The 10,777-nt window shown below is 41.7% G+C and overlaps 1 long non-coding RNA gene across 1 annotated transcript; it reads right to left on the bottom strand.

The window, feature by feature from the left end:
• Positions 1-4,889: 4,889 nt before the first annotated feature.
• On the bottom strand, positions 4,890-7,970 carry LOC129709299 (uncharacterized). The gene is made up of 2 exons (XR_008725488.1): positions 7,753-7,970; positions 4,890-6,715 (listed from the first exon to the last, which is right to left on the bottom strand). It is a non-coding gene; the product is annotated as an uncharacterized LOC129709299 (long non-coding RNA).
• Positions 7,971-10,777: the final 2,807 nt, after the last annotated feature.

The raw sequence follows: 10,777 nt of genomic DNA, 5'->3' as shown, positions 1-10,777 counted from the left end.
TACATCAACCTCCACCCAACCAGCTGTCTACCCAGCCCATTATAAAAGTGGACGACACAACTCTTAAAAACGTTGACCACTTCCCCAACCTTGGCAGCATTCTTTCCTCAAAAGCTGACATCGACTCGGAGGCCAACCATCGCCTGAGTTGTGCCAGCGGAGCCTACGCCAGACTCAGGAAAAGAGTCTTTGAAGAGCGAGACCTAAATGCTCAAACAAAACTGCTGGTCTACAGAACCATTGTCCTCTCCACCCTGTTGTATGGAGCCAAGTCATGGACCACCTACAGCAGGCACCTGAGAGCCCTGGAACAATCCCATCAAAGATCCTTACGAAAGATTCTGAGGAGCAGCTGGGAGGACAAACGCACCAACATCAGCGTTCTGGAGGAAGCCAACATGACCAGCATCACCACCACAATAATGCAGCACCAACTTCGATGGACTGGCCTTGTCATCCGCATGTCCAACACACGTCTCCCTAAACAGATCCTGTACTCTCAATTGAAGGAAGGTCGGTGAGCCCCCCGCGGTCCAAGGACAACATCAAAACCAGTCTGAAGAAATTCCACATCACATCGAGCAACTGGGAGCACATTGCACTGGACAGGCGCTCCTGGAGGAAATCCATGCAGGAAGGAGCTGGATGTCACGAAATTGAACTACGCCGTGTCACAGAGACAAAGCGACAGCACCGTAAGGAGAGAGAGAAGGGGGCTCGACGACTACCAACCACCGCCAGTCACCACTGCCCACGTTGCACCAAGGTGTGTGGATTGTGGATCAGCCTCTACAGACATCTGCAGACCCACAAATAGACGACCCTATGGAGAGGAGAGGACAGTCATACTCGTTTCGAGTGACCACCGATGATGATGATGGCAGGTGATCGTTGGTCAGTGTAGACTCAGCAGCACTGTAACTCCAAACTAAACTAAACCAATGTCAGTTGTAGAGAATTGCTCAAGAAATATATTACTCTGCACTACACACGCTGAGTAAATTCCTAAAGTGTATGCCATTTACATACTCTTTTAAATAATCATGTTTTACACTGTAAATCTACAGTTTAAGAATAAACAGTTTTAATGTAATAAATCCAATCAAACCCTTTCAAAGTGGATCCTTATCAGCCTATAACTGCACTCCCCCTATGGATACAAATAGACAAACTGAAACATTTATTTTCACGTTGATTTTGATAAAACGTGAAATCAAATTCAAACTTACATTTTATAAAAATTGTATGAAATTGCAAAGAATCCTGAGAAAATTCTGCCTGTTGCATGAGCAAACTCCAGATGCATAATTCTAGTTTAAAGATGCAGCGCAGACACAGGCATTTTGGCCCACCGAGTCCACACTGATCAGCGATCCCCGCACACTAACACTATCCTGCACACACCAGGGAAAATTTACATTTATGCCAAGCCAATTAACTTACAAACCTGTACGTCTTTTAAGTATGGAAGGAAACCATAGTACTCAGAGAAAACACACGTGAGTCACTGACAGAACATACAACCTCCGTACAGACAGCACCCATAGTCAGGATCAAACTCGGGTCTCTGGCGCTGTAAGGTAGTTGCTCTACTGCTGCACCGCTGTGCCACTCTTAAATACCAGATAAATAACAGTTTAAAACACACAGTATTAGCATTACTTCCCTGTTTTATATTATGCCTCAAATGAGCTAATATTAACCTGAAGATAGATCCAAAAAGCTGGAGTAACTCAGGGAAACAGGCAGCATCTCTGGAGAAAAGGGACGGGCAACATTTTGGGTCGAGACCCTTCTTCAGATCCTATATGCCTCTTGAGACAACTTTTTGTCCTGCACTGCTATCGCTAAGGGTCTTTGGATGATCATTTTCAAAGTCAGTCTGTTCCTCCATACCTATCAATATCTCTGTACTCATTACATATTCCTCTCCTTCTTGCAACCTGTGCCACCCACCCCATTGCATTACTGGACACTTCCCCGGATTACATTTCACTTGCTATTTTCCTGCCCAACTGATTCATCGTCATGCATTCTAAACCTTTCCTCGTCACTGTCAACAACACAGATATGTAATATATCATCTGCAGACTTCTTTCTTAGGCCCAAAGGTAGACAAAAATGCTGGAGAAACTCAGCGGGTGAGGGAGGCAGCATCTATGGAGCGAAGGAAATAGGTGACGTTTCGGGCCGAGACCCTTCTTCAGACCCCTTTATTAGGCCCGATATGTTTCGAACTGAATTATTTATATATATGTTTTACTGCTTGGTAACTGTCAGCCAGTCACAATAAACCTGTCAAACTTTGCTTCCTGATACTGAGCTGATTTGGGATCAAATTACTTAAATGAGGACAACTATGTGGTACAGGTGGAAGAATGCAGCCCCCACCGTCCCAGTGACCCAGTTTCATTCTAAATCTCTGCTGCTGTCTGTGTGCAGTTGCACCTTCTCCCTGTGACAGTGTGGGTTTCAATAGACAATAGACAATAGGTGAAGGAGTAAGCCATTCGTCCCTTCGAGCCAGCACCGCCATTCAATGTGATCATGGCTGATCATCCCCAGTCAGTACCCCGTTCCTGCCTTCTCCCCATATCCCCTGACTCCGATATTTTTAAGAGCTCTATCTAGTAGCAATGTTACAGAATTTTGAGATTTAAAAAATCAAGTCTGCAATTTATCCCATCAGATAAAGCATAACAATAAGTTTAATTTGACACCAAATTCACTTTCATATCTCAAGTATTAAAAAAGTTATGACCATTTTCATACTCGGAAATTAGCATCTTGTTCCCTATTGATTTTCAATGGACATTACAAAAAACTGTGATCTTGGATAGTCAAACGCCCATTTCTTAAGGAAAGATTAACATTTTTAAATAGCCTAAGTGTCCAAAGATTATTCACAAATAATTCACAATATAACATGATTTTTATATCTAATTTACATTAATTTATAGGCCAAATGGAAGGAATTTAGTGTTCAATTGCTGTAAATAAATGCCCATTTAAATCGGCTTTCTAGTGGGTTCATGTGGAACGCGCTGGTTTAGAACGTTCACATCACGCTGGATTAGTGCCCTCAAATGCCGAGAAAAATACTGCGGGATATAAAAAGCCCAAAATGAACTATTCGTTATAGATAACTTGATATATAGGGTTATATATATGCCCCATTTAATGTAAAAATAAGGTACATACCTTTAATTGTTTGCTTTATAAAACCCTGGGGCTGCGAGAGGTTGCGAAATCAGAGAGTAATTTTAAAACTATTATAACTATATTATCGAGGCCTATAAAACTAATAATACCTTTTGCGACCGGGTCTTGCAGCGATTTTTCGTTAATGATTTACTAGGCTGAACATGTGCGATTAGTACAGCCTAGTAAAAATCAAAGATCGTAGAGGGACAAGATAGACCACTCCTTCGAAATTCAATGGGCTGACGTGTAGTACGCAACGGAACGTCACGGCCGCCATTTGTTACAGCGACACTCGACTTCCGGTATTCCACCCGCAGTGATTCAAAGCAAAGATTATAGAGCTCCGCTATAATCTTTGATCCAAAGCAAAGATCCTCAAGTATCTTGTAGCGGGAACAGACCCCTCCTTTGTGTAGTTTCCCTTGCATTGTATTGCTTTAACACACACTGCAAAAAATTAAATTTAACGTATATATATTTAATATATTTATATGAATGTGTGTCTGTGTGTGAGAGGCAAGTTAGAAATAATAGTTTATTCTCATGTATCAGAAGCAACTTTGATTTAAATCATCACTATTAATTGATTTGTCTTGTAAGATGATATACATAAACCATAAAGGCAATTATATATATAATTATATAGTAATAATAAATATATGCATATATATATATTTATACACACATATATACACACACATACACAAATGCATACATATTGATACATTTATATGCATACATATATACACATATATAAACATATATATATATATATACACATACGTATATACACACATATACATGCATATATACACATACATGCATATATACACATACATATATATTTATATATATTATCATTTTCCAACGATCAATAGATTTACGATCAGCTCCTGTGGATTGGAGGATAGCTAATGCTATCCCACTTTTCAAGAAAGGAGCGTGAGAGAAAACGGAAAATTACAGACCAGTTAGCCCGACTTTGGTGGTGTGAAAGATGCTGGAGTCAATTATTAAAGATGCAATAATGGGGCATTTGGATAGCAGTAAAAGGATCTGTCCAAGTCAACATGGATTTATGAAAGGAAAATCATGTTTGACTAATCTTCTGGATTTTTTTGCCACAAGGCTTGGTGTTGGGGCTGCAACTGTTTACCATATATATTAATAATTTTGAAAAGGGAATTAGGAGCAAAACTAATGCATACATACCTACATATGTACCCATGCGCTGCTGTGACCCGAGCCCCGGAGATTCGGAGGCTCCAACCGCAGGCCTGGCAGACAGTAATATCGGAGCCTGCGGGTCCCTGCTGGGAGACCGCTTTTCGGGGCTTCCGCAACGGCAAATTATTCCGCCCGAGTAGCGGGGGTCGAGGATGACCTGGAGCGGGGCCTTACATCATCGCCCGGCGTGGCTTAAATGGCTGCGGCACTTTTCTAGCGCACGCCGGGGGCTCCAACAACCTCTATGAGGTTCAAGTGACAAATAAATTGTATTGTGTATTGTGTATATTTAAATTAATCTGGCAAGTTGGTCAAATAACATGGGCACCTTCTTGCTTTTTTTGCGACATGGATTTTTTAAATGTGAATGTCTCATATCAACACATTTGTGGGTCAACAGTATTTTGTATCAACCCCCACAATTTCAAATAATTCACAATTGAACTTCTTAAACAGGAAAACAATTTTTATTTACATCATTTTGTGTGGCTGTCAAGGTAGCTGTGTAGACTGTAATTATGAGACTGCCGGGCAGTATCACTGTGAATGGTGGTGGCTGTGTGTTTTAATGCAAGTGTGAAAAGGAGAGTAAATTTAAAGAGACAATGTGAGAGCCATCAGGGTTTCATCCAGGAACCAATTTAAAGGCAAGTTTCCATCAATTACAGTATTTTAATTGAAAATCTTACTCTTAATATTCTTCCTAATTAGGCTTTTTGTGTTCCCTCTTGAACCTTGTGTCTCCCAGAGCCTCTGGGGAGGTTCTGGAGATACAATAACCCAATTTTGAGGCAAATAACCATCTTTAAAACTGCCTTTAATTCTACATTCTCCGAGGATGCTGGATGCCGCGACAATCTCTTGCAACAAGTACAGAAAGGCAGTCAGCTGCAAAAAGATCAAAGAGAGGAAAGAGTATGGAAGGGAAAGGCTTTTCAGAATCATAATCAGATTTTATTTTCCAAGTATGTTTTGCAATATACGAGGAATTTCATTGGCCAGGTCAATCATACAATTAAAAGCAACAGCACTCAAAAACACATTTTAATACGGACATTCACCAAAGTGACTCCTACACATTCCTCACTGTGATGGAAGGCGAAATAAAGTTCAAGTCCCTTCCTTTTGTTCTTCCTCGGTCGGGGGCCTCAAGCCCCCCGTTCAAACTCCGTTCAATGGTGAACTCCTCTTGGTCTCCAGGCCTATAGTGCTGCACAAATCACTGCACCACATGCATCTATTTATTCATTTTTCACATGGTTCATATGCAGCTGGATATTAACTTGCTGACATGGAAAGAGATGCAGTGAGCATTCAATAGTTCAGACTTCTGTGCGAATTAAGGGACTGCTTGATGGGCTGAGGGTAATCGAGATTGGCTGATTGTCATTCTTTTGCAAGAACTGATGGAAGTTCTTATGGAAAAGCTGATGAATTGACTATGGGATGAGCTGGTGGGCTCGAGGATTGCTGGATGAGTGTTTTAGAAATATAGAAAATAGGTGCAGGAGGAGGCCATTTGGCACTTCGACCCAACACCGCCATTCATTGTGATCATGGCTGATCAGCCCCAATCGATAACCCATGCCTGCCTTCTCCCCATATCCCTTGATTCCACTAGCCCCTAGAGATCTATCTAACTCTCTCTTAAATCCACCCAGTGATTTGGCCTCCACTGCCCTCTGTGGCAGGGAATTCCACAAATTCACAACTCTCTGGGTGAAAAAGTTTTTTCTCACCTCAGTCTTAAATGGCCTCCCCTTTGTTCTAAGACTGTGGCCCCTGGTTCTGGACTCGCCCAACATTGGGAACATTTTTCCTGTATCTAGCTTGTTCAGTCCTTTTATTCATTTAGATGTATCTATAAGATCCCCTTGCATCTAACAAGAGTGTTTTATTGTCATGTAGAACAATTTTCCTGCATCTAGCTTGTCCCAGATAGAACAATTAAATTCTTACTTTCAGCAGCACAACAGAATCTGTAAACATAGTACACTGTAAACAATATGATAAGATCTCCCCTCATCCTTCTAAACTCCAGTGAATACAAGCCTAGTCTTTTAAATCTTTCCTCATGACAGTTCTGTTAGGTTATTTGATGGTTAGGACAGGTTTAGAGGGGTATGGGCCAAATGCAGGCATGTATCGCCATTTGCATTAGTTTTGTGCAGTTAATAAATCACAATTTCACACAATGTACATAAGACGGCAGTTTTTTGACAAATACTCTGCAGTTCGGTGCAGGAGATCTTGTCGATGAGTATTCTGGACCCACTGTTGACATCTGAAATTACAGGAGATATCATTTAGGATTAACTAATAAGAAGAAAGATGATCATAACTACATGCCTGAACAATGGATGATATATCACTTAAATGCAATTGTTTTCAGTTGTGTGGAGATCTGTATGTTGAAGATGTATTTTGCCTCTAATATGTCAATTTACCTTAAATGTAGAAGAGCTTATTAAAATCTTCTTACAAAGACCATTAAGTATTTTCTTTCTATCCTCTTTTGGACCCAAGGCATAGCAGAGCTGCCAACTCTCACGAAGAGGTAAGGGAGGGAGAGAGGGAAGGGAGGGAGATCGAGAGAAGAGAGGGAGAGAGAGAGATCGAGAGAAAAGAGGGGAGAGAGAGATCGAAAGAGGGGAGACAGAAGAGAGGGAGAAGGGGGAGAGGGAGATGGGGAGAGGGAGAAGAGGGAGAAGGGGAAAAGGGGGGAGAGGGAGAAGGGGGGAGAGGGAGAAGGGGGAGAGGGAGATGGGGGAGAGGGAGAAGGGGGAGAGGGAGTGGAACGATAGCACATTATAACGCGCAGCCGTCCCATTCCGACCAAAGATTATAGAGCAGAGCTGCTCTCGTATCTTTGATTGCGGCCGCCGCCGCCTAACCCCCCGACCCACCATTGCACCCAAAGATGATAGAGCAGAGTTGTATAATATTTGAATGGGCGGGCTTGTGATCACGGCGGGCTTGTGATCTTTGCTTGTGATGTCTCGACAATTCGAGGGATATAATAGGTAACAGCCGCCGCATTCTCGGACACGAATCTGAGCTCGAAAAATCCCGTGGTCACTGGGCCTAATGTGTCCGCGGGCCATATTTTGGAAATAAATCCCTTACAAGAACAAAACCTAAAATGTACAGAAGTGTTAAAACTGTCTTTATTATTATGGTAAGTAAAGATCTATTAAACATAAGTCTAATAACTTTCTAATGTACCGACAAACCCATTTCCCAATGGCTGTTGATGGGAGAACAGAAAATAACATTTTCACGACAGAATATCGACTGAAAATAATAAAAATATTTTCTCACCTTTCTTTTTTATTGGGGAACCTAAAGAATGACAGGTCGGGTCGTTTAGATTTACGATTAGAACAGTTGATAGCGGAGCAGTGAGATGTAGATTTAGCTGAGGACGCCATTACAGCCCAATAAATGCTTAACAATATGGCGTCGACGGTCACACACGTCATACTACGCGTTTTTCGAGGAGTGGTCTATCTTGTCCCTCTACGATCTTTGGTAAAAATCGCGTTTTAAACCCGCCCCCTCCAAACAGCGCCAAAATCGCCAACATGGCTGAGGGCAGATTCCCAATGACGATTCAGGTAGGTTTTGTAACATACCTATATCTAGCCCTCTCTTGAAAGCATCCAGAGAACCGGCCTCCACCGCCCTCTGAGGCAGAGAATTACACACTCACCACTCTCTGTAAGCATTAGCATTAGATTAAGGAATGCTATTTTAGCATTGTGTTGCCTCCACATCCCAGAGACATGCAGGTTCGTGGGTTTAATTGGGCATTGTAAATTGTCTCGAGTGTAATTGGGTGGTAGAATTGATGGGAATATGCAGAGAACAAGTTACAGGGAGATTGATGAGGGAATCAAATTGATGGGATTTCTCTGTCACCTGGCATAGACTCAACAGGCTGATTGATTAGCCTTCAATGTGAGAAGGGATATGAAATATCCTCCTTCCCCAGACCACATTTGATTTAACTTTTCTGACCAGCCAATGTATAGATGGCCCATAATTGTTCACTAGAAGAAAAGGGGATTTATTATGGTTCTTCAAATCTCCCATAATATTGTTACCAATAAGATTAATTTTAAACAGAGTTACTACTAAACACAAGAACCTCATATATCTTTCTGTGTTTATTGTTACCGTATCCTGTGAGCCTCAGGTGGAGGTTGTATTTTGCAATTTTAACAAAGTGTGTCACGTTGGTGCAGCGGTAGACTTGCTGCCTTACAGAACCAGGGACCTGGGTTCGATCCTGACCACCGGTGCTGTCTGTACGGAGTTTGTACGTTCTCCCCCGTAACCTGCGTGAGTTTTCTCTGGGTGCCCCGGTTTCCTCCCACACTCCAAAGATGTACATTTTTGTAGGTTAATTGGCTTTGGTAAAATAGTAAATTGTCTCTATTGTGTGTAGGGTAGTGCTAGTTTACGGGGCTCGCTGGTCGGCACGGACTTGGTGGGTTAACGGACCTGTTTCCACTCTGTATCTACATAACAAAACTAAACTTTCAACAGCCCAATTAAAAGAGACACGGAGTTAAATGCACGGGTTCTTTTGAGGCAATTCTGTGAGTTTGGAATCAGAGATGTCTATTTATAGAATTTGTTTTTATCAAGCTCCTAGCTCATCGAGATTTCCTAAAGAGATCTGTATTGAATTAAATATTTTAAAGTGTGATCACCATAGCTTTGTGGAGAAATACAATTGTCAAAGCTTAACAATGTTTCGGAAATAGAACAATTATTTAAAAATTGACGGCCGAGTGATAAATGTCAATCAGGAGAATAATATTGAAAAATGACATGGCATCTCTAATGACTATTTAATTAGTGAAGGTACAAGGCAGTGTTTAACACTGGATGGTACTGAAGCACAATCAGAGCGGTTGCTGCGTTAAAACACTCACGACCTGGCTCCAACCTGGGCTACAATTCAGTCTGTTTAAGAAGGAACTGCAGATGCTGGAAAATCAAAGATAGACAAAAATGCTGGAGAAACTCAGCGCGTGAGGCAGCATCTATGGAGCAAAAGAAATAGGCAACACTTTGGCCTTCGCTCCATAGATGCTGCATCACCCGCTGAGTTACTCCAGCATTTTTGTCCAATTCAGTCTGTGTTCAGTTTGCACATTCTCTCCATGACCATGTAAGTTTCCCCCAGGAGCTCCAGGTACATCACATATATCAAAGACATGGGGTAGGGTCATTGGGCATTGCAATTTGCTCCTGGTCTGATAGTCAATGGTTGAATCAGAGCGAGCTGATGAGATTAGAATTCATGGGAAGTTAGTAGTGTAGAGGCAGAAAACGCTGGTGGGTGTTGTGTACAGGCCACCTAACAGTAGTAGTGAAGTTGGAGATGGTATCAAACAGGAAATTAGAAATGCGTGCGACAAAGGCAAAACGGTTATAATGGGTGACTTCAATCTACATATAGATTGGGTGAATCAAATTGGCAGGGGTGCTGAGGAAGAGGATTTCTTGGAATGTATGCGGGATAGTTATCTAAATCAACATGTAGAGGAACCAACGAGAGAGCAGGCTATTTTAGACTGGGTATTGAGTAATGAGGAAGGGTTAGTTAGCAATCTTGTTGTACGTGCCCCCTTGGGCAAGAGTGACCATAATATGGTTGAGTTCTTCATTAGGATGGAGAGTGACATTGTTAATTCAGAAACAATGGTTCTGAACTTAAAGAAAGGTAACTTTGAGGGTATGAGACGTGAATTGGCCAAGATTGACTGGCAATTAATTCTAAAAGGGTTGACGGTGGATATGCAATGGAAGACATTTAAAGACTGCATGGATGAACTACAAAAATTGTTCATCCCAGTTTGGCAAAAGAATAAATCAGGGAAGGTAGTACATCCATGGATAACAAGGGAAATCAAGGATAGTATCAAAGCGAAGGATGATGCGTACAAATTAGCCAGAAAAAGCAGCATACCGGAGGACTGGGAGAAATTCAAAGACCAGCAGAGGAGGACAAAGGGCATAATTAGGAAAGGAAAAATAGATTATGAAAGAAAACTGGCAGGGAACATAAAAACTGACTGCAAAAGTTTTTATAGATATGTGAAAAGAAAGATGTGAAAACAAATGTAGGTCCCTTGCAGTCAGAAACAGGTGAGTTGATCATGGGGAACAAGGATATGGCAGACCAATTGAATAACTACTTTGGTTCCGTCTTCACTAAGGAAGACATACATAATTTGCCGGAAATAGCAGGGGACCGCGGGTCAAAGGAGTTGGAGGAATTGAGTGAAATCCAGGTTAGCCGGGAAGTGGTGTTGGGTAAATTGAATGGATT

This window comes from Leucoraja erinacea, chromosome 25 (assembly GCF_028641065.1).
Source record: "Leucoraja erinacea ecotype New England chromosome 25, Leri_hhj_1, whole genome shotgun sequence".
Taxonomy (NCBI): Eukaryota; Metazoa; Chordata; class Chondrichthyes; order Rajiformes; family Rajidae; genus Leucoraja; species Leucoraja erinaceus.
This window is presented reverse-complemented; position numbering and strand designations above follow the sequence as displayed.